Raw genomic sequence first — 10807 nt, 5'->3', positions numbered from 1 at the left:
AAAACTGTGGTACATTTATACAATGGAATACTACACAGCTATAAAAAAGAAATAACTCTTACCATTTGCAAAAGCATGGATGAACCTGGAGACTATTATGCTAAGTGAAATCAGCCAGTCAGAGAAAGATAAGTATCACATGATCTCACTCATATATGGAATCTAATGAATCAAATGAACCAATGAACAAAAAAAGATCCAGAGCCATAGAAGCATGGAACTGACTGTTGATCCTCAGAGGGAAGGCTGAGGAGGGTGGGTGCATGGGAAGAGATCAACCAATAAATTTCTATGCAAATATATATAAACCATGGATACAGACAACAGGGTGGTGAAGGTCTGGGGTGGGGGGTTGGGGCAGGCTAGAAGAGGTCAATGGGGGAAAAAGGGGACATATGTAATACTTTCAACAATAAAGATTTAAAAAACAAAACAAGAGGAGAAACCAAGATGGCGGCATAGGTAAGCACCTAAACTACTGCCTCGCACAACAATTTCAAAACTACAACTAAAAGACAGAACGGATACCATCCAGAAACACAGGAAAGCTGGCTGAGTGAAAATTCTACAACTAGAAGGAAAGAGAAAAGCTCACAGAGAATTGGAGGTACGGCAAAGGGTCTTTGTGCTCGCAGAGAGGAAGGTCGGCTGAGAGCCTGGCTGACTTTCTCTGGCAGAAGGGGGAAGGAAGCCCCCGACCTCACTGAACCCCAGTTCTGACTGCACTGAACCCCAGTTCCAGGCGAGCCCCTGGGGACCCATGCTCTTGTGGGGGGAATCTGGACTCTCGGGCGGAGACTTGGGAGCCAGGGAAGGCAGAGGTCTGAAGGTGCGTGCGTGCATGCAAGGGCAAGGCTGACGGGAAGCGAAGACTGTCTGCTCCGCCCTGAGACTCCACCCCATCCAAGCTGAGCACAGAGGCTATTGCAATTTGGCAAGTCTAATCCTATAAGGCTGTCTCCAGCACCGAACTTCTCTCAGCGTAGACACAGCTGATCCTTACAGCCAACTGGCCTGGAGGTCAATTCCTCCCAGTGATACCAACAACAATCAAGACTTAATTACAACAAGGCTGTACACACAGTCCACAAAGGGGTGCACCAAGAGTGTTCACTTCAGGTTAACTGGAGAGGCCGACCCACTGGGCCATATAGGAAACCTAGCACACAAATTTACCCTACCAACTCAGGAAAGCAGTGAAAATGCGGCATCAAAGAAACAAGATCACAAACGAAAGAAATGGAGGAAAACAAATGACTGGATATAGAATTCAAAACCACGGTTATAAGGCTTTTCAAGAATATCCTAGAAAAGGCCGATAAATATAACGAGACCCTCGAAGATATGAAAAAGGACCAACTAGAAATTAAACATACACTGACTGAAATAAAAAATATTATACAGAGACCCAACAACAGACTAGAGGAACACAAGAATCAAGTCAAAGAATTGAAATACAAAGAAGCAAAAAACACAAAACCGAAAAAGCAAAAAGCAAAAAAAAATCCAAAAAGTTGAAGATAATGTAAGAAGACTCTGGGACAACTTCAAGCGTACCAACATCAGAATTATGGGGGTGCCAGAAGAAGAGAGAGAGCAAGATACTGAAAACCTATTGGAAGAAATAATGACAGAAAACTTCCCCCACCTGGTGAAAGAAATAGACTTACAAGTCCAGGAAGCGCACAGAACCCCAAACAAAAGGAACCCAAAGAGGACCACACCAAGACACATCATAATTAAAATGCCAAGAGCAAAAGACAAAGAGAGAATATTAAAAGCAGCAAGAGAAAAACAGGTAATTACCTACAAGGGCGCACCCATACGACTGTCAGCTGATTTCTCAACAGAAACTATGCAGGCCAGATGGGAGTGGCAAGAAATTTTCAATGTGATGAGTAGCAAGAACCTACAACCAAGATTACTCTACCCAGCAAAGCTATCATTCAGAATTGAAGGGCAGATAAAGAGCTTCACAGATAAGAAAAAGCTAAAGGAGTTCATCACCACCAAACCAGTATTATATGAAATGCTGAAAGGTATTCTGAAAGAAGAGGAAGAAGAAAAAAGTAAAGATAAAAATTATGAACAACAAATACATATCTCTCAACAAGTGAACCTAAAAATCAAGTGAATTAAAAACCTGAGGAACAGAATAATCTGGTGAATATAATAGAATCAGGGGCATAGAAAGGTAGTGGACTGATAATTCTCAGGGGGAAAGGGGTATGGGGGGTTCATGAAGAGGCTGGACAAAAATCATACACCTATGGATGAGGACAGTGGTGGGGAGGTAAGGGCAGAAGGTGGGGTGGGAACTGGGTGGAGGGGAGCTATGGGGGGAAAAAGGAGAAACAATTGTAATAATCTGAATAAAGATTTATTAAAAAATAAAAAATAAATAAAAAATAAAAACAAAAAAAAAAACAAAAATCAAATAAAAACTGAGAGCCAGGATTGTTAAGGAGCCAAGGATGAGCTTTCAAAGAGAATTGTGTAGACATCAAAGCAGGGAGTGAGGGTCAGAATCAAAGCTGAACTTAAATGTGATGAACATTTGTGGGTTATCTGTGATGTACCAGGCATGGTGGACTATGACAGAGAACAAGAGTCCTATGGAACTCATGGTCTAGAAAAAGAGAGGCAAATGTATACAATCTACAAACATCTAACCAGATTCTTGATTGCATGAATAATAGTAAGTCTTGAAAGCAAATCAGAGTGAGTTTATTATTCTGAGGCATGGAGAGCTCACTGAAGGATAATATTTCAGTCCAGACACTTCAGTGCAGAAGGAGCACACTTAGAAAAATATGGTTGGTCAGGACTTGGGAGGAGCTACCAATCATATACAATACAGAGAAGCTGAGAAAACATGAAAACTCAACTGAGGCAGGAGCAGATGTGTGAGTGGTAGTTATTGCCTAGCCTCTTGCCCTTGCTATGGGCATCACCTTATTTAATCCATAGAATCCTAAAAGGAAGATGACAAGCAATGATATTATCCCCATTTACAGATGAGGACACTATGGGATAGAGATATTAAGGAATGTCTAAGGTCAATTAGTAAATGACAAAACCACTCTAATATAACTGTTGATCATCCAAGCTTATGCCCTTAACCATTACCCACTTCTGTTTCCTTGTTCCAAATAGTTCCAAAGTATATAAAATTTACCAATAAATATAAGCTTCAAGAGGAAGTACATTCATGTTATGTACACAATAAATAGTAACAGAGAGATACTGTCAGATATAGCGTGTTTCCAGTCACTGGAGATGTTCACACAGGGGGCAAAAGACCACTTATCGGAAATGTGGATGCGCTAAAATATTGGGATCAAATTATCTGTATGTGCTATTTCAACCTAGTTATTCTGATGTGGTGACTGTAGGATGCATGAACAGAACCCAAGTCCCTACATACGGTTGTGCAGGTCAGGCACTGCACAACTCCAGGGAGGGGGACACATTTCACATTTATACACACCATGGATTTGAATATTTATTATGACAATTTGAGTAATGGCTGGTCAGAAAGTAGATAGTGAGTATAGAAGGGTGGCATTGAAGAGGTAACATGTGGAGCTGTAGTTTGAGAGGGAAGGAGGTCAAAGAAAGTTTTTGGGGAGGGAGAATCAGGAAGACATAGTGACAGACTAGATGATAAGTCCTTGATAGACAGGAACCATACCTAACATTCCTAATGCAAGTTTTGTGCTGAATATTGTTTGAATGATCATGTCATATAATTCCTGCTACAGGCACATGCTATAAGAAGACAACTTTTTTCAGAAAAATAAATCTGTTTCTGGTCTTGAATGATTTGGAAGGATGGCCCTGCTTTTGCAGGATTGAGAGTACACACTGAAGCATGTCTTTATAAGAGAAAGGGGGAAGAAAGTTTATAAGCATCTCATAGGCTTGGAACCAGCTGGTTTCGTGGTGTAGCTTTGCTCCCAGTGAGCCCCATTTTTAAATCTGTATCAAATGCACAATGTGGCAGAGAAAAATGGCAGAGTTTGGGTATAGATGCCCAGAGGGTTTGGAGACCAGAAGGCCAACGCAGGTCCTAGAGCCACTTCCTGGACCTCCAACTCTTCCTCCTCCTGTTTCTGAAGCATCCAGGAAGCTACGGCTGAAACCCCTAATCATCCATCAAGGCTCAGGGTAAGTAGTCAAAAAAAAAAAAAAAAAAGTAAGGAAGAAAGAAAGAAAGAGGAAACCTGTAACTATTTTATCATCCCAGTATATCATTATTATTCATCTCTAAAGAGAACTATTGCAAAAATAAGAAGCACAACATGTTGTAACTGAAAAAAGCATGACTTTTTTGCAAAGCCTAACATGTTAAAACATGGTATCTTATAACCTATTACTCTGTGATTTCTGAAGAACCACATGCTTATTCAAGTGAACAATGGTAGGATTAGGAAAGATTTTCATGATCTTCTTTACAATTTTCAACCCTTAAAAGTAACCAGTTATTATCCTTATATCTTTTCTGTGTTTTCTTTACAGATACACATGATATTATTATTTATGTAATTAATTATACACTCAATGTGTTGAATAAATAAATGAATGGATAATTTTCCCTTAAAAATACATTGCAAATTGTCCCCATAATTAAATGTATTTGTCTACTACATGATTTTTCTTATCTTCATGTTATGCTAGTCCTGTGCACATGTTTTGTTTAAACCTTTTACTATTGGGTACTTAGATATTTTTTCCAATTATAATTAATGCTACAGTGAACATCTCTTCTCCAACCTCTTATTATAATCCTTAGGATAATCTGATATCCTAACATTATATATCTTACTTCATTGAAAAGCATTTTTTAGAGACTTAAAACAACATATATTTATGATCTCACAATTTTGGAGGTCAGAGTCCTAAAAACAAGGTGTCTGGAGGCTCTAAGAAATAAGCTGTTTCCATGCCTTTTCTAATTTCTGGAGGCCTCTTGCATGCCTTGGCTCATGGCTCCTCCCACCATCTTCAAATCCCTTTTCCATCCTCACATCTTCTCTGACTCTAACTCTCTTATCTTCCTCTTTCTTGTAAGGACCCTAGTGATTACATTGAACCCTTCTGACTAATCCAGGATAGCAGGGGAATGGATTTTTGAGGCTCTTGTATTTATTCTAAAATTACCTTATAGAATGGTTATTCCAGTTTATATTTCCATGATCTGACATGGATGTTCATTTTTCAGCGCTTTCACTAATGACTGGGCATATTCATTAAAAAGAAAAATGTTGGCCAATTTAATAAGATAAATGTTGAATATATAAATATATATTATATAATAAATATATTAAAGTTATTGAAATTTGATTGCAACTGAGGTAAAAATTATTTCATATATTTATCATCCAGTTCTGTCTCTTCTTCAGTGAGTTGTCTGTTCATACATATATTTTGCCAACTTTCCTACTCATCTACTTATGTGTTTATCTTTTCTATATTTATTTATAAAATTTCTTATTTATAAAATCCTTTTATACAGTAAAGTTATTAGTCTTTTATCTTCCATGTATATTTTGTTGTTAATGTGTATGGGTATGTAAGTTTTTAAATTTGATATTATATGTAATTAAATATAGCACTTATTTACTTGGTAGTATCGTTGTTTGCTATCATACATACACAACACTTCCTGTCCTGAAATTATCTATTCCTCTTTCCCTAGTTTTTATTCAAATTCTATTACATGTTAATGCTTACCTTTTAGCTTTAAAAAATCACAGTTCATTGGGAATGAATGTGGGTTTATGTATGATCTATAATGAGAAAAGCATAATATGCTAATTAGACCAGACAGCAGAACGACCTTCCGGACATCATTCCGGATGTCCTTCCGGACAAAGCTGCGGTGGTGGGGGCTGAGGCAGAGGCGGTTAGGGGCAATCAGGCAGGCAGGCAGAATGGTTAGGGGCAATGAGGCAGGCAGGCAAAGGTGGTTAGGGGCAATGAGGCAGGCAGGCAAGTGGTTAGGGGTGATCAGGCAGGCAGGCAGAGGGATTAGGGGCAATCAGGCCTAAACCGGCAGTCAGACATCCCCGAGGGGTCCCAGATTGCGAGATGGTGCAGGCCGGGCTGAGGGCCCCCCCCCACCCCCATGCATAAATTTTGTGCACCGGTCCTCTAGTGTTATATATCTAATTTTCATCCCCCCAACAAGGATTTACTTAACTGTCTCATTAGCTTTTATTCTTTGCTTTTCCTATTATTTTGAAAGCTACCCTTACCACATCCTAAATTTTTATCTATGCTGGACTTCTAGGTTTCTCTTCTGTTCTGTATATGTATATCCTACTTAATTGAAAAAGCATTTTTTAGAGACATAAAACAACACAAATTTATTATCTCACAATTTTGAAGGTCAGAGTCCTAAAATCAAGGTGTCAGCAGGGCTGCATTCTTTCTGGAGCCTCTAAAAACTGAGCCTCAAAAATGGATTTAGTTTTTTGCTTTGTTTTGTTTTTTGTATCAGGGGGGAAACACCCATTTCAAGATAAATCTTGATACTGAAAGTGTGCAAGGCATTTGGCAGCGTCTTGAAGGAGATTCACCTGCTACTGATGTAGCAGATGCACTAGCTTCTGAGCTACTTAAGGGGAAAGATTTCTGTCTTCCAAAACGACTTTATGGGTAGTACTTGCAATAAACAATTGATGGCTAAATGAGAACTTCTCCTGAGTTCACATCTGGATGTAAACCTTCAGCCAAATTGGGCAGGAGGGGAAAGGCTCCCAAGGATGGACTTTACCAGCACAGGCCAGGTGGGGTAGTGGGGGTTGGGGTCATGGGGCTTCAAGGCCTGATCTCACAGCCTTGAATTCCTTGGGGGCGTTGGTTTCAGTTTTCCCATTAAAAAAAAAAAAGTGTTGGCCAGATTATCTCCCTGGTCTTTCTAATCCCAGCTTTCCATGACTTGCTAACAGTCAGTATCCAGTTTCCCAGTGTCATGTGGAAGCAGCGTATCGGCTCGCTCTGAGTTTGGGAATCACACCACATGAAAAGAATCCTAGGTCAAGGGGATGTGATTTATTGAACTGTAGAAGTTGGGCAAGAACTTTACGTAGGCAGAGGTCATGAGGTGTTATCTTTTACTTCCAGTATCTAGCACTGTTTGCCAAGCACTCAATGAATGTTGATTAAAAGAATGAATGCATGGGATTGAATAGATGGGAAAGCATACAGGTAGTCTACCATGGAAGAGGAACCTGGAAGTTGTTTACCTTCCAAGAAATATCTGAATCTTTTTTCTTACTCTCACCTACTCAGCTACAGTTTGAAGTCTTCCATCCCACCCAGGATAAAAGGGAACAGGACTCCTCCCACACACAGATCTCTGGCTGGGCTAATTTGTCCACACAAACACCCCCACCTTGTTTATTCTGCCAGCAGGGTATGTACCCACCAGGGTGGCAGCACTTCAAGGCCAACACTTCCTCTGCAAAGGCAGCCCCTCCCACCCCAATACCCTGAACTTTCTCTTGAACCAGGATGGGGTTCCCTCCCCTGGAACTGAAGGCATTGTCTCTGCATCTCAGCTTGATGAAAACAATCCGTTTAGACAGGTGGCTGAGCTTTCTACCCAGTGACACAGGTTTTCTTCTTCTTGGCCTCTAGCTCCATCCTCCCTGCAGCTGGGCTCTGGCCAGGAAGGGGGTGAGGTGGTAGAGCAAAAGAGGAGCCTTTTTCATTAGAATTGCTTTTTGATGGAATAGGCTTATTCTGCCTTCACTCATCAAAAAATAGAAGCCAGATGTTGGGGACAGGTGTGGTGATCAAACATTTCCAAGGTGGGCCTCAAACTCTAGCAGCCAACCCAGGAACCCTTTCACAAGCCAGGGAAATCCAGAACCCATAAGCAACCTGTGTGGAGTGGCCATGTTGCTGGCTTCTAGCAACTCAGTCAATTGCATGCTATGACTGCCCTGGATATAACATGTTAAAGGGAACTGAGTTCCACCTTATCCTTAAGACTTAGCCTTCTAGGTATGCACAATATGCAGGTGGGACTAGAAGTCAAGCTCACCATGGCATTCAAGTGTATGAGTTCTGCAAAGATGAACAGCTTCTATTGGTGGAAGTATTGAAGCCAACAAAAGAAGGGACCACTGCATGCACATATATATATATATATATATATATATATATATATATATATATATATATATATATATACTAGAGGCTCGGTGCATGAAATTTGTGCACGGGGGGGGGGTGTCCCTCAACACACCATGCACCCTCTCTAATCTGGGACCCCTCAAGGGATGTCCGACAGCCCATTTAGGCCTGATCTCGGTAGGATCGGGCCTAAACGGGCAGTCGGACATCCCTCTCACAATCCAGGACTGCTGGCTCCCAACTGCTCGCCTGCCTACCTTCCTGATTGCCCCTAACTGCTTCTGCCTGCCAGCCTGATCACCCCCTAACCACTCCCCTGCCAGCCTGATTGATGCCTAACTGCTCCCCTGCCAGCCTGATTGCCTCTAACTGCCCTCCCCTGCAGGCTTGATTGCCCCCAACTGCCCTCCCTTGCAGGCCTGGTCCCTCCCAACTGCCCTCCCCTGCTGGTCATCTTGTGGTGGCCATTTTGTGTCCACATGGGGGCAGCCATCTTTGACCACATGGGGGCAGCCATCTTGTGTGTTGGAGTGATGGTCAATTTGTATATTATTCTTTTATTAGATAAGATAGAGGCCTGGTGCATGGGTGGGGGCCAGCTGGTTTGCCCTGAAGGGTGTCCCAGATCAGGGTGGGGGTTCCCTTGAGGCATGGGGCAGCCTGGGCAAGGGGCCTGTGGTGGTTTGCAGGCCAGCCACGCCCCCCGGCGACCCAAGCAGAGGCCCTGGGATCTGGGATTTATTTATCTTCTACAATTGAAACTTTGTAGGCTTGAGCGGAGCCAAGCCTCCTGCTTGCTCCGTGGCTGCAGCCATTTTTGTTGGGAATTATTTACCTTCTATAGTTGAAACTTTGTAGCCTTGAGCAGAGGCCAAGGCAGGCCAGGGCTGCGGAAGCTTGGCTTCCTCCATCGCTGGGGGCAACCCAAGCCTCCTGCTCTCTCCAGCTCCATGGCTGCCGCCATTTTTGTTGGGATTTATTTATCTTCTATAATTGAAACTTTGTAGCCTTGAGTGGAGGCCTGGGCCAGCCAGGGTGTGCAGAAAGCTTGGCTTCCTCCATTGCTGGGGAAACCCAAGCCTCCTGCTCTCTCTGTGGCTGCAGTCATCTTGGTTGGGTTAATTTGCATACTCGCTCCTGATTGGCTCTTGGGCGTGACTTGTGGGTGTAGTGGAGTGATGGTTAATTTGCATATTACCCTTTTATTAGATAGGATATATATATTTTTTTCTTCAAATTAGAATACTGCATAGGTAACAGTTTCCAGGAAAACAGTGCATGTATTTCCTATCCCAATAATTGAGTCATCTATCATGGGCTCTCAACATCTGATAGAGATGTGTCCTGAGGTGCTCACAGATCCCTAAATTTGAAAATTCCACTATAACATGATGCCCCCAATTTATCATAATCAAATACTATATAACTAAAAATGTAAGATAATTTCCATCAATTCTTTAATAATTTTGGAGCTAGACAATGACACTCCTTTGTAGCCTCATGAGGTCAACACCACTTCTGGAGAGTTTCAGTATGAACACCCAAAAGATTATACTAAGGGCCAGACAGGCAAAAGTATTAGGTGTATGGCTGGCTTGATTTAGTAGTTTGGGTGTTTGATTCTATAGACTAGTCTCTTAATGCATCCTATTCAAATCTGTCGCTCTTCAAAAATGAACAATTAATGCATGACTATTGATAAATGTAAACTCTGCAAATACTAGGCCAATCATTTAAAATGTTTCCATAAATCATGGCCTCTTGCTGGGTTATCTCCATTTCTCCTGAGGAAGAGAGAGGATCAGAATGATCACTTTGCATGTGGGAAAGTAAAGGCACAGTAAACTCAGCTATACACATGAGAATGAGTACATTTGATAGAATCGAGGAAGGCACCACATCACAAATCCCTGAGAGAGGAAAAAATTTCATGAACCCTTTCATCCATAAATAAATTCTTATGCAAACATATTTCAAAATTTGAGTGAGAGTGTGCACCCATTCGAATAAGGGTTTATTCATTTGACCAAGGGAAGGTCACATTTTCATACATAAGACTCAAGTGGCAGAGGAAGATGAAACCGTTCTCCATAGAAATGGGGTCATGTAGGTTACGGCTCCTGGAAGATTTATTAGAAAAGAAATAATTCCTACTTCTCATTCATAGGAAAACTGGAGTACTCTCAAAAAATTCAACTTTTAAATATCATAGTGTTATTTATTTTATGGATTTGTGATTTTATAGAAATGACATCCATTTGATCTAACAAAGCTAACAGGTTCAATATTTTATGTTGATTTTTTTTTCTTGATAAACCAGGCAGTTTCTATTCATAGATCCTTTCTGAAATTTCTCATTCTGAATGAAGTTTGGGGAAGGACCATACTTTAAAATTTTCTGAAATGTTTACATTCTTTTTATTTTACTCTTGTATTTTTGTGCAGGTTATTCTATCCTACACCTGGATGTGTTGAAACAATTTTTATGTTAAACACAAGAAGAATTTCAATATATTTTAGTAAATCATATATTCATATTTGGTCATTGTTATGCAATGAGCCATTAATATAAGCAGAGTTTCAGAAGTTCCCTGTCATAATATTCTTTATAGTTCCTTAAAATCAGGGAACATTATTTTTCTTGATTATTTTCTGTTTA

Source organism: Plecotus auritus (assembly GCF_963455305.1).
Source record: "Plecotus auritus genome assembly, chromosome: 8".
Classification (NCBI taxonomy): domain Eukaryota; kingdom Metazoa; phylum Chordata; class Mammalia; order Chiroptera; family Vespertilionidae; genus Plecotus; species Plecotus auritus.
The sequence above is the reverse complement of the archived record's forward strand: the minus strand, read 5'-3'. Positions refer to the sequence as shown.